Source organism: Canis lupus, chromosome 32 (assembly GCF_003254725.2).
Source record: "Canis lupus dingo isolate Sandy chromosome 32, ASM325472v2, whole genome shotgun sequence".
Taxonomy (NCBI): domain Eukaryota; kingdom Metazoa; phylum Chordata; class Mammalia; order Carnivora; family Canidae; genus Canis; species Canis lupus.
In genome coordinates this window covers 12469492-12481212 of record NC_064274.1, presented here as the reverse complement: position 1 = coordinate 12481212, position 11721 = coordinate 12469492, and the positions used below count along the sequence as shown (strand labels likewise).

Below are 11721 nucleotides of genomic sequence, written 5' to 3'. Positions count from 1 at the left end.
AAGAAGGAAGTGAACCTAGAGGCATATTTTCTATTTCTCTGAGAAAGTACTCTTTTGGTTCTTCACATAGAACTTGGCAAAGTTAAGAGTTCCTATCATTTATATTTTCCCAAAGACGTAGGTGAATGTTTGTGTCATAGTTGTTTTCAATGAAGACATACTTTTTAAATTTATGTCTAGTGTATTACTGCTCTATGGAGCTTATAGTTTTTTTTTAATATGGCTGTTTTGAAAGTCTTTTAAAAGACCGATGATGAACTTAATAGCTTTGTTTATCCTTTTGGGTAGATCGGGTTCTTTCTACCCTGCAAAATGAAAAAGTTATTTGGGGAAACACAGCATAGAACGGCATATTTTTCTCAGATCTGTGGTACGTTGTAATGAAGCCTGAGCTGTCAGACGAAGGCAGAAAAGTCGTTGAGAGTGCATTAACAATGAAATGTGCACAGCCTAATTTTCTATTACTGGTGATGCAAAAGGAAAGTACAGCAGTACAGCAAGGGAATAACACAAATTGTTTTCCTCCTTATTTATCGCTTTATGTTCAGCCAGACAGAGCTAACAGGGAAAAAAAACAGCAATGGAGAATTCCCCACTTGCTAGTACAGGGATTTAGATTTAATAAAAGTTATTGATCATCTTAGAAGAAGTAACCTGGGCTGTTTGGTTTTCATTGGTCAGGGATTTCTTTTCTGGAATATTTTCATCTTCCATCTTCTCCTGATCAAATTCAATCCTGGACCAGAAAGGGGACACTACTGGGGAAAATCTGAATAAAATATGTAGTTTAGTAAATAGGATTGTATTGATATTTATGTACTAGTTTTTGTGAGGTTTTTTTTTTTAAAGAAAAGAGTAGAATTTAATCTTTTTTATAGGACACTGTAAGATAGGAGATTCCACATAGAAATAAGAAACCAGGGGATCCCTGGGTGGCGCAGCGGTTTGGCGCCTGCCTTTGGCCCAGGGCGCGATCCTGGAGACCCGGGATCGAATCCCACGTCGGGCTCCCGGTGCATGGAGCCTGCTTCTCTCTCTGCCTGTGTCTCTGCCTCTCTCTCTCTCTCTCTGTGACTATCTTAAATAAAAAAAAAAAAGAAAAAAAGAAACCACTGAGAAGAGGAGCTTCATACAGTTTGTACAGTTTGGAACTGGTCAAGTATAATTTCGTTGTAAAAAGTGCTACAATAACAAAACACATTTTAAAAGAGTTCTTAGTAGAGAAACAGTAAGACAAACTTCTTCCAGAGTACAGAACAACTTTCTGTCTCAGCTGTACAATCTAAAAGCTAAAGGTCCCAGGAGTGCCATCCTGAACTTGGAATGTATAGCCTTCAGAGATAGTTTTGGGCACAACATTCTGATCTTCCTCTTCTTCTACAGAGAAATACTTCTCAATCAAGTTTAATGAACCTTTGTACATAGACTCATTTTCATGGTTTTGTAGAGCTTCAATTTTGTCCAAACCTCCACATTCTTCAGTCATTATACTAAGTTTCTCAGTTTCACCTAGTTTCTCAGCAGCCTGAAAGATGTTTGAAATGGCATCCAGAATAACCAGAATGATTTTGGTATCTTTTGCAGTGAAGAGGTTCATCAATGGTTCTATTATGCCACAATAAACGAGGTATACAATCTATTCAACTGTTCCACACTTGTATAGTTGGTCACAGCCCATAAAGCTTCCTTTTGTGTCTTAAAGTCTGCCTTAGAGAGAACACTAATGAGGAATGGGACTAATTCACGATTCACAACTTGCTGTATCTGGTTATGGCGACCAAATGTGATGTTTGAATTTGTCCATGTAGCTTCCTTCTGAATATTAGGTTTGGGGTTCATTAGCAGGCTGGGAAAGACAGCAAGTGCTCCTGCATCTATTACAACCTGAGTCTGTTCTTCTGTCCCAGTGACAATATTTCCTATGGCTCTTAGCGCAGGAGTCACAATGGGTAATTCAGTAGCTCCTAGAAGCTTTACAAGTTGGGGCACAAATCCTGTTTACACAACTATTTCAATTCATTCATTTGGACCATCAGTAAGGTAGGAAATTGCCGAGCAGGTATCTGCTAATACTTCTGGATCATCATGATACAGGAGATGAACTAAGGTAGGAAGAATCTGCTCAACAGCATCTAACTGGGGTGCAGGATTTTTGTTGCGACAAAGGTTTGAGAGTGTCCAAGTAAGGTTAGGTAAGTAACCACACGCTAAAGATGACATATCAGGAACTGCAAGGAGAGCCAACAGTGGGTCAACTGCACCATACTTGATAACCAAGTCTTGAAAAACTGAACCATCACCTGGAATGTTTCCTAGAGCCCATACAGCCTGTTCACTGATATGGCCATGGCAAGATGCCAACAGAGAAATGAATGCTGGGATAGCACCTCCATCTACCATAGCCTTGGTCTGTTCTGATGTTCTGGAAGCAATGTTAGTGAGGGCCCAAGCAGATTGAAACTCAATAAGACTATAATCAGTTCTGCCCAAGAAGGACACAAAGTTTGGATTCAAACCAGCCCGGATTATGTTGTCTGTCTTTCCTTAGAAAGTAGTTTCCTAGCAGTTTGAGTAGCCTGGAGCTGGCTTTCCAAATTGTTGTTATTTACACCTTTGACAATGTCATCAACAGACCAATTTATAGCGCCCTGGTCGTTGAGGTTTTTCCTGCAGTGGAGAGATAGCGTCATCAGGAAATGAGCTTACATTTCTTCTTTTCAGCATCTGGTCATCCTTCTTAGCTTTCCTCAGCTCCACATTAACTTCTATTCGGCGCCGCCTCATTTCTGTACTGTCTTTCCCCTTGTTCTTGAATCCGTTAAGGCGGACAGCTGGTGAACTAGCATCCCCGTTGGTGGACCTGGTTATGCGCAAAGGGAGAAAGCTGCACGGCCGGCTCAGGCTTCCACGCGAGGCGGTGCGGGCGCGGAGGCTGCGGGTCAGCTGCCCCCTAAACGTCCACCACGGATCAGCCCAAAGACCGTGTCAGTGTACTAGTTTTGATCATTGTGCCAAGGCTACATACGATGTTAACATCGGGGAAAATGGGTAAAGGGTCCCAGGAGCTCTCTGTACTATCTTTGCAACTCTTCTGTAAATTCAAATATATTTCATAATAAAACCTCACTAAAGGAAAAAAGAAAAACTTGAGAGTTTTTCAAAACAAACAAAATTCTACTCCTCACGTAGGACCCGAATCTGGTATCTTCCCCATATCTGCTTTGGTTCCCACCCAGCCCGCCCTCGGTAGTGAGAGACAAAACTGGACACTATGTACTCTCGTGGTCTTTTGTTTCCTTATAGCACTTAGCACGTTCTAACTTTTTTTTTTAATTTTTTTTATTTATTTATGATAGTCACATCAGAGAGAGAGAGAGAGGCAGAGACACAGGCAGAGGGAGAAGCAGGCTCCACGCACCGGGAGCCCGACGCGGGATTCGATCCCGGGGCTCCAGGATCGCGCCCTGGGCCAAAGGCAGGCGCCAAACCGCTGCGCCACCCAGGGATCCCCGTTCTAACTTTTATCACTGATGAACATGTTTAATGTCCCTGATTAGGAAGGCAGAATGGGTTAAAGCAACAACAAAACAAAAAAACAAAAACAATAAAAGAGAAATTTAAATCCTAGTTCTACCAAACTTGGGCAAAGGCCTTAATCTCCCTGGGCCTGATTCTTATCATCAGAAAAGCAAGAAAAATTAATTACGGATCAGATGTCATACATGCCTGAAGATCTTTAAACAAAGCCTATCACATAGCAGATGCTCAGAATATCTTTATGTTATTGTTCCATTACTATGATTACTAGACTAAGTTTCTTGGTATCAGGAACTTTCTTGTTCAAGTTCACAGCAACTTGAAATGGAGATGATCAGAAATGGGCTAGTGAATTGAAACAGTTTCAGAATGTTTCTACAGATAAGTTTGTTATTCTGATTTTATTCAGTATTATGTTTTAAATTGTTATTGTCTTCTTTACAGTGTTTTCAATTCTCAAAAGTACACATTTATGTTCTACTATATCTAGCCCAACACACTGAAGTTTCAAACTACAGTAAGTAGGAGAAAAGCAGTTTTTTTTTTTCCTACAAAGTTACTGAGTAAACCTTAATATTTACCTTTTGTCTTGTCTTTGAAGCACCTTACCTCCCACTGCCCACTCACTAGCTTATGTCACATTCTTGGGCCTTTCGGGACATCTTTGAGGGGACCCTACTCAAAATCTGCCGTGCTCCCTCTGGTTTGTTAAGACCTTCATCCCAGATCATACAGCAACCTATGTATTCTAACCCTACTCATGTCTATGTGCTTTGGGACTTAACAAAAAAAAAAAAAAAAAAAAGGATAGTGTTGGAATAAAATAGGATGAGATTTTCTCTTTTTAACAAACAAAAGTGTTTGTTAACATTCATTGTTTCTCGTTCATCCATTCATTCATAAAAGTGATTGATTGTTTAGCACCTACCAGCCATTAAGCTAAATGCTGAAAATACCAATTTGAAAAAAAAAAAAAAAACCACAGTCCCTACCCTAGAGGATCTCATAACCTCTAGGAAGACAAACGTGTAAATGGCTCATTATAATGCATTGTGAAATGTGCAATAATAGAGATATTACAGAACATTATGGGATCATAAAAGAGCATTTCAATCTGGGGAGAACAGGAGCTTCATGACTCTAAAGCAGTGTTCTCAGCCTCAGCTGCCACAGAAATCACCTGGGAAACTAAAAAATACTCACTCCTGGGAGCCATCACATAAATTCTATCGTAATTGGTCTGGGGTATTGCCTAGGCATGAGGACTTTTTCAAGCTCTACAGTTTTAAAGATAAGCAGAAATTAACCAGGCTGAAAACAAAGAAGGTGAGGAGGGGCATGGAGAGAAGATATGTCAGGCAGAGAACTTAGGCCAAAGGCACCGAGGCAAGAAAGACGCCTAAGATACACGTTTCCGGTTTGTGAGAGTGCAGCGTTGCAAGCATGCTTTCAGTGTTCTGGGTGCAGTGGTGGGAAACGAGGCCAGAGAGGAGAGCAAGGAGGCCCTGTGCTGCTGTCAGGATAGCAGATGTGGGGCACAGATAGAACATGGTCAGATTTACAACATAGATAGCTTTCTCGGCTATCAGAGTAGAGGGGGAGTTTTAAATAGACAGGACTAGAGGCATGGAGATGAATCAGAAGATCCAAATGAGACATGATTAGGCCACAATCTGGAAACATTAGGAAGAGATTCCTAAAAACTGTTAAGGAAGTCATATTAGCTGTCCTTGTATACTGTTTGGATGTAGCAAAGAGAGGTTGAAGGAGAAATCTGGGGAACGGGTGGATGGAGAGTAATACCTACTGAGACAGAGAAGGTAGTAATGGCAGTGGAGTTAGAAGGAAATATGATATGCTTAGTTTGGAATACAATGCATTTGAGATGCCTGTGGAGTGTTTAGGTGGAGACAGTCTACCAACACACCTGGTCCAGTTCTAAGGATGGATGAGAATATTGACTTAGACACATTCAAGGTTGCTTTGGCTTTGGCTTGCTCTCAAAGCAGCAAATAAGCAATGCAAAAATGAGGATGAAAATGGCTGATATAGTTCCTCATTGTCTCCTTTTTACCTCAAGGAGATGCAACACAAATGCAGAGTCTTAACCATGTAAATGGACACTTTGTCCACCAGGACAAAAGAATTCTAGATCTCTGGGCTTAGTGACGTTTTTACTCCCAGCTGTGTCAGTACCCAGCAACTTATGGTAACATTTGAAGCTATAATTCTCAATTCACAACCACATGGCGAGGACTGATGTCTAGGTTCTGAGCCTTGATCCTTGCTCTGCTAGCACTGGTGAAAATGCTTTATCTCCCAAAGTCCATTTGGTCACATACAACACTTAGGATTTTTTTGTTGGATCTCAATAGCCAACAATATTTGGAGGTAGGTGGATAAGGGTGAAGTCTCCCCACTACTTCAACACCAGGTCACAAAGAAAGCAAGTCTCAGACCAAATTCTTCTGTAAATACAGGCATTAATATTAGGCTATCAATTCTTATAATGGCTCTAAAACTTAGCAGAAAAAAACAATCTTACTATTAATCCCTCACTGTTTTGAGGTATTCGTGATCTCAGCTGGGTGGTTTTTTTCTTCAAGGCTTCCAGGAATCATGTTTTCCAGGGTTCTGGAGAAAGATGGACTGAACATCTAAGATGGCTCTTCATATGGCTTGTTTTGATGCTGGCTTTGGTTGGGAGCTCAGCCAGGGCCAGAACACCTGTGCGTATCCTTTTTATGTAGTGTGGGCTTCCCACAGCATGGAATCTAAGAGCAGGGCAACTGAGGTCTATACTCATAACTGGTATGCAGCCATTTCTGCCATACTCTTACCACTGATGCTGCCACAGGGCCTATCCATATTCAAAGGGGTGAAGAAACCAGCTCCTATAACTTGATGGGGCGAGCGACGAGGTCATATTACAGATTATTTGGTCTTCCATGGAGGATACAACCTCTCACTAATTAGCAAACCAGCACCACAGAGTCATGCAACCTGTTCTTTAAAAATGATGAAGTCTCCACTCTTTTCCTTTTTTGTTGCTCCAAAAATACTTTTCACACAAAGCTTCACTTGAGACAAGTGTAATAACATTCCAGAGATAGGGTTTGGCTAATTATTATTATTTTTTTAATATATGGTGTCAAAGAATCTGGACTGAGGTCCATGGGCCGCTTTAGAAATTAAACTGAGAATACCATCCCAAAGATCACAGTTTACAGAGCTCATTAAACTTAGATGAAAGTTTTGTGAATATCTCTAAAATATTCAGCACGTATATACTTTCACAGAACCTATGAGGTAGCATTTTAAAGTAATATAGCACTATCATCATAAGGCACTAGGAATTTGCCATATGCATTCGCATATGGGTTTCTGAGAGTAAGTTTATTCCCCACCTAGCACAAATCCCCCAGGAGACCAATGGAAACGAAAGTCTAAGACCCTCTTTGCAGAGACCTCAGGTTTGGATGTTTGAATTTAAAAGCCATTCGATACAAATTTTTAAACCATTTTTCCTATTAAAAAAAATATGAGAATGGATAAAATCACCAAGGAAAAGTGAATACAACGAGAAAAGCTGTGATTCTTGGCCAATTCCTGGGATTCATCAAATGTTAGGGGTCCCCAGAGGAAGACGAGTCAACAAAGGAGTCAAAGAAAGATTATGGGTATAAGTAGAAACAGTTTAGGCAATTCCCAGAAAAAGTGTCATCAACAATTTCCAGTGCAGTGAAGTAGTCTAGGCAAATCAGAATTAAAATGTTTTCACTGGCATTGGCAACTAGAAGTCACAAGTGAGCTTAGCAACTGCCCTTTCGATCAATCATGGTCAGAAGACAGCTCGTAGTAAGGGCTGGGTATAAATGTAAGCAAGTGAATACTGACTCTTTGAGGATGTCTCTGCCCAAGAGAAGTGGGCAATGCTCAGAAGGACATGCAGTTGGAGGGCAATTTTTAGATAGGGTGAGATCTAGGAGTGTTTCTAGAATGAGTAAAGGAGAGAAATATTGCAGATGCTGCAAAAAGAAAATTCATTCCTAATTAAGATTTCACAGGAGAAAAAAATAAGATAAAATTCAGAGTTACTACATTACCTAAACCCCAGAGAAAGGAAAGCAGGAGGGATGGAGATGCACTAAGAGCAGCAAAACATACAACTAAGTTGTAAATTATGTTTTGTTCTTACTAATTTTTCTCCTTTCAAAGAGATGGCACTTTTTGCTCTTTTTCCCCCCTTTTAAACATAATGTATTTTGTTTCTGAAATAAGCATCTCATAATTTAAAATCTGATATATCCTTGTTAAGGAAGCAACGCAATAATGGTAAATCATAATGGAATACAAAAGTGTAGTCTCATGACAAATTTGCACCAAAGAGTAATGAATGGTGTATTTTTCTAATACTTAAAAGTAGAAATTTTATAATAATTTTAAAAATAATTAATATAAAAGAATGGCGTGTATTAGAGTATGGGCTAAATGGTGATAACAAAGAGGTCCTAAAGTGGAGCAGCTCATACCTGACAGCATATTAACTCTCTTTCTTTTGGGGGGACGGGAGTATAGTTAACATATAACATTATAGTAGTTTTAGATACACAACATAATGATTCAATATTTGTATTTGTAAAGTGATTACCACAACAAGTCTGGTTTATATCCATCACCACACAGAGATACGTTTGTTTTTTTTTTTTTTTTTCTTGTGAAGGGAACTTTTAAGATCTACTCTCTTAGCAACTTTCAAATATGCTCTACAGTCTTATTAACTACACCATGTTGTAGGTTACATCCCGGTAACTTATTTATTTTACAACTAAAAATTTGTACCTTTTGATCCCTTTGACCATTCTGCCTCACCCTACCCCTGCCTCCAGCAAGACCAATCTGTTCTCTGTATCTATGAGTTCAATTTTCTTTGGTGGGTTGCAGGATGAGGGGATGATTCCACATACAAGTGAGAGCACATGGTATTTGTCTTTCTCTGTCTGATTTATTTCATTTAGCATAACACCCTCAAGGACTATCCATATTGTACAAATGGAAAAGATTCCTTCTTTTTTACGGCTGTATATTATATATATGTACCACTTTTTCTTTACTCATTCATTCATCAATGGACATTTTGGTTGCTTCTATATCTTGGCTACTGTAAATAATGTAGGAGTGAACGTGGGAATACCTATATCTTTTCAAAGTAGTGATTTTGTTTTCTTCAGATGAATATCCAGAAGTAGAATGGTTGATTGTATGGTGGTCCTATTTTTAATTTTGGGGGGAATCTCTGTACTGTTTTCAGTAGTGGCTTTACCAATTAACATCCTTCCAGTGGTGTGCAGAGGTTCCCTATGCAACATTCCTGCCAACATTTGTCATTTCTTATTTTTTTTAAATAAAGCCATTCTAACAGGTATGAGACTACCTCACTGTGGTTTTGATTTGCATTTCCCTGATGATCAGTACTGTCAAGCACATTTTTATGTACCTATTAGCCACCTGTATGTCTTCTTTGGGAAAATGTTTATTCAGATCCTCAGCCCATTTGTTAATTGGATTGTTTGGTTTCTTTGCTCTTGAATTGTATGAGTTCTTTACCTACATATTTTGGATATATGGCCCCTTCTCAGATATATGATTTACAAGTATTTTCTTTCATTCAGTAGGTTGTCTTTTTTTAAAAAAAAAATTGCTATACTTATTGGTCAAGCTGAAGATTAAATTCTAGGCAAGGCAGGAGGGAAAAAATCCAAAATGCAAGTCATTCTTTTTTATTTTTTAAATTTCAGTATAGTTAACATACAGTATTATGTTAGTTTCAGGTGTACAATATAGTGATTTAACAATTCTATACATTACTCAGTGCTTATCATGATTAAGTGTGTTTTTAATTCCTTTCACCTATTTCACGTATCCCCCATTCACCTCCTCTGGTAACCATCAGTTTGTTCTCTATAGTTAAGAGTCTGTTTTTTGGTTTGTCTCTTTTTTTCTTTGCTTGCTTGTTTCTTAAATTCCACATCTGAGTAAAATTATATGGTATTTGTCTTTCTTTGAGTGACATATTTCATTTAGCATTATACCCTCTAAATCCATCTGTGTCATTGCAAATAGCAAGATTTCATTCTTTTTTATGGCTAATATTCCATTGTATGTATATATACCACTTCTTTATCCATTCATATATTTTTTTTAGATTTTATTTATTTACTCATGAGAGATGCACAGAGAGAGGCAGAGACATGGGCAGAGGAAGAAACAGGCCCCCCATGGGGAGCCTGATATGGGACTCAATCCCAAGACCCCAGGATCATGACCTGAGCCTACTGGCAGATGCTCAACCACTGAGCCACCCAGGTGCCCCATCCATTCATCTTCTGATGAACACTTTGGCTGCTTCTGTGTCTTGGCTATTATAAACATTACTACAATAAACATAGGAATGCCTATATCTTTTTGAAGTACTGTTGTGTTTTCTTCAGATAAATACCCAGAAGTGGAACTGCTGGATCATAGGGTAGTTCTATTTTTAATTTTTTGAGGAACCTCCATACTGTTCTCCACGGGGGCTACACCAGTTTGCATGCCTGCCATCAGTGCACAAGTTTCATTTATCTCCACATCCTTGCCTACACCTGTCGTTTCTTGTATTGTTGGTTTTAGTCTGACAGGTATAAGGTGATATCTCATTGTGGTTTTGATTTTGATTTCTCTGATGGTGAGTGATGTTGCACATCTTTTCATATGTCTGTTGGCCATTTGTATGTCTTTTTTTAGAGAAATGACTGTTCATGTCTTCTCATTTTTAATTGGATTATTTGTGGGTTTTTTGTGTTGAGTTGTGTAAGTTCTTTATATATTTTGGATACTAACCCTTTATCAGATATATCATTTATAAATATCTTCTCCCACTCACTAGGTTGTCTGTTAGAATTATTGGTTGTTTCCTTTGCTGTGCAGAAGCTTTTTATTTTGATGTAGTTGCAATAGTTTATTTTTGCTTTTGTTTTCTTTGCCTCAGGACACATATCCAGAGAAATGTTGCTATGGCCAATGTCAGAGAAATTATTGCCTGTGTTCTCTTCTAGGATTTATACAGTTTCAGATCTCATATTTAGATCTTTAATCCATTTTGAGTTTATCTTTGTGAATGGTATAAGAAAGTAGTCCAGTTTCATTCTTTTGCATATGGCTGTTCAGTTTTCCCAACACCATTTGTTAGAGAAACTATCTTTTCCCACTGCATCTTCCTGCCTCCTTTGTTGTTGAAAATTAATTGACCGTATAACTGTGGGTTTATTTCTGGGCTCTCTATTTTGTTCTATTGATCTGTGTGTCTGCTTTTGTGCCAGTACCATACTGTTCTGATTACTACAGTTTTGTAGTATATCTTGAAATCCAAGATTGTGATACATCTAGTTTTGTTCTTTTTCAAGATTGTTTTGGCTATTCAGGGTCTCTGATGGTTCCATACAAATTTTAGTATTATTTGCTCTAGTTCTGTAAAAAATGCTGTTGGTACTTTTTCATTTCAATGAAAGAAATTGAAGACAACAAACACATAGTAAGATACTCTATGCTCATGCATTGGAAGAGCAGATATTGTTAAAATATCCATACCATTCAAAGCAATTTATAGATTATTGCAATAATAATCTCTCTCTCTCTCTCCCTCTCTCTCTCTCTCTCTCTATCTATCTATCTATCTCTGTGTCTCTATGAATAAATAAATAAAAATCTTTTTAAAAAAAGATTTTGGACCATTGTGTTTTCATTTTCATTTGTCTCTATGTATTTTTAAAATTTCTTCTTTGATTTCTTGATTGACTAATTAATTGTTTAGTAGTATGTCATTTAGTCTCCATATATTTGTTTTCTTTCCAAAATATTTCCTATGATTAATTTATATATTCAACACATTGTGGCCAGAAAAGATGCATGATATGATTTTAATTTTTTTTAATTTGTTGAAGCTTGTTTTGTCACTTCATATGTGATCTATCTGGAGAATGCCCCATGTGCACTTAAAAGGAATGTGTGTTCTTCTTTTCTAGGTTGAACTATTCTATATATATCTGTTAGATGCATCTGGTCCATTATGCCATACAAATCCATTCAACAAGGAAATTCTGTTTGGATAATCTGTTGAACTAAGTGGGATATTAAAGTTTCCTA

The 11721-nt window shown here is 38.1% G+C and overlaps 1 pseudogene; it reads right to left on the bottom strand.

Moving 5' to 3' along the window:
• Positions 1 to 1177: 1177 nt before the first annotated feature.
• Positions 1178 to 11721, bottom strand: part of LOC112644292 (importin subunit alpha-1-like) — a 30263-nt pseudogene continuing 19719 nt past the window's right edge.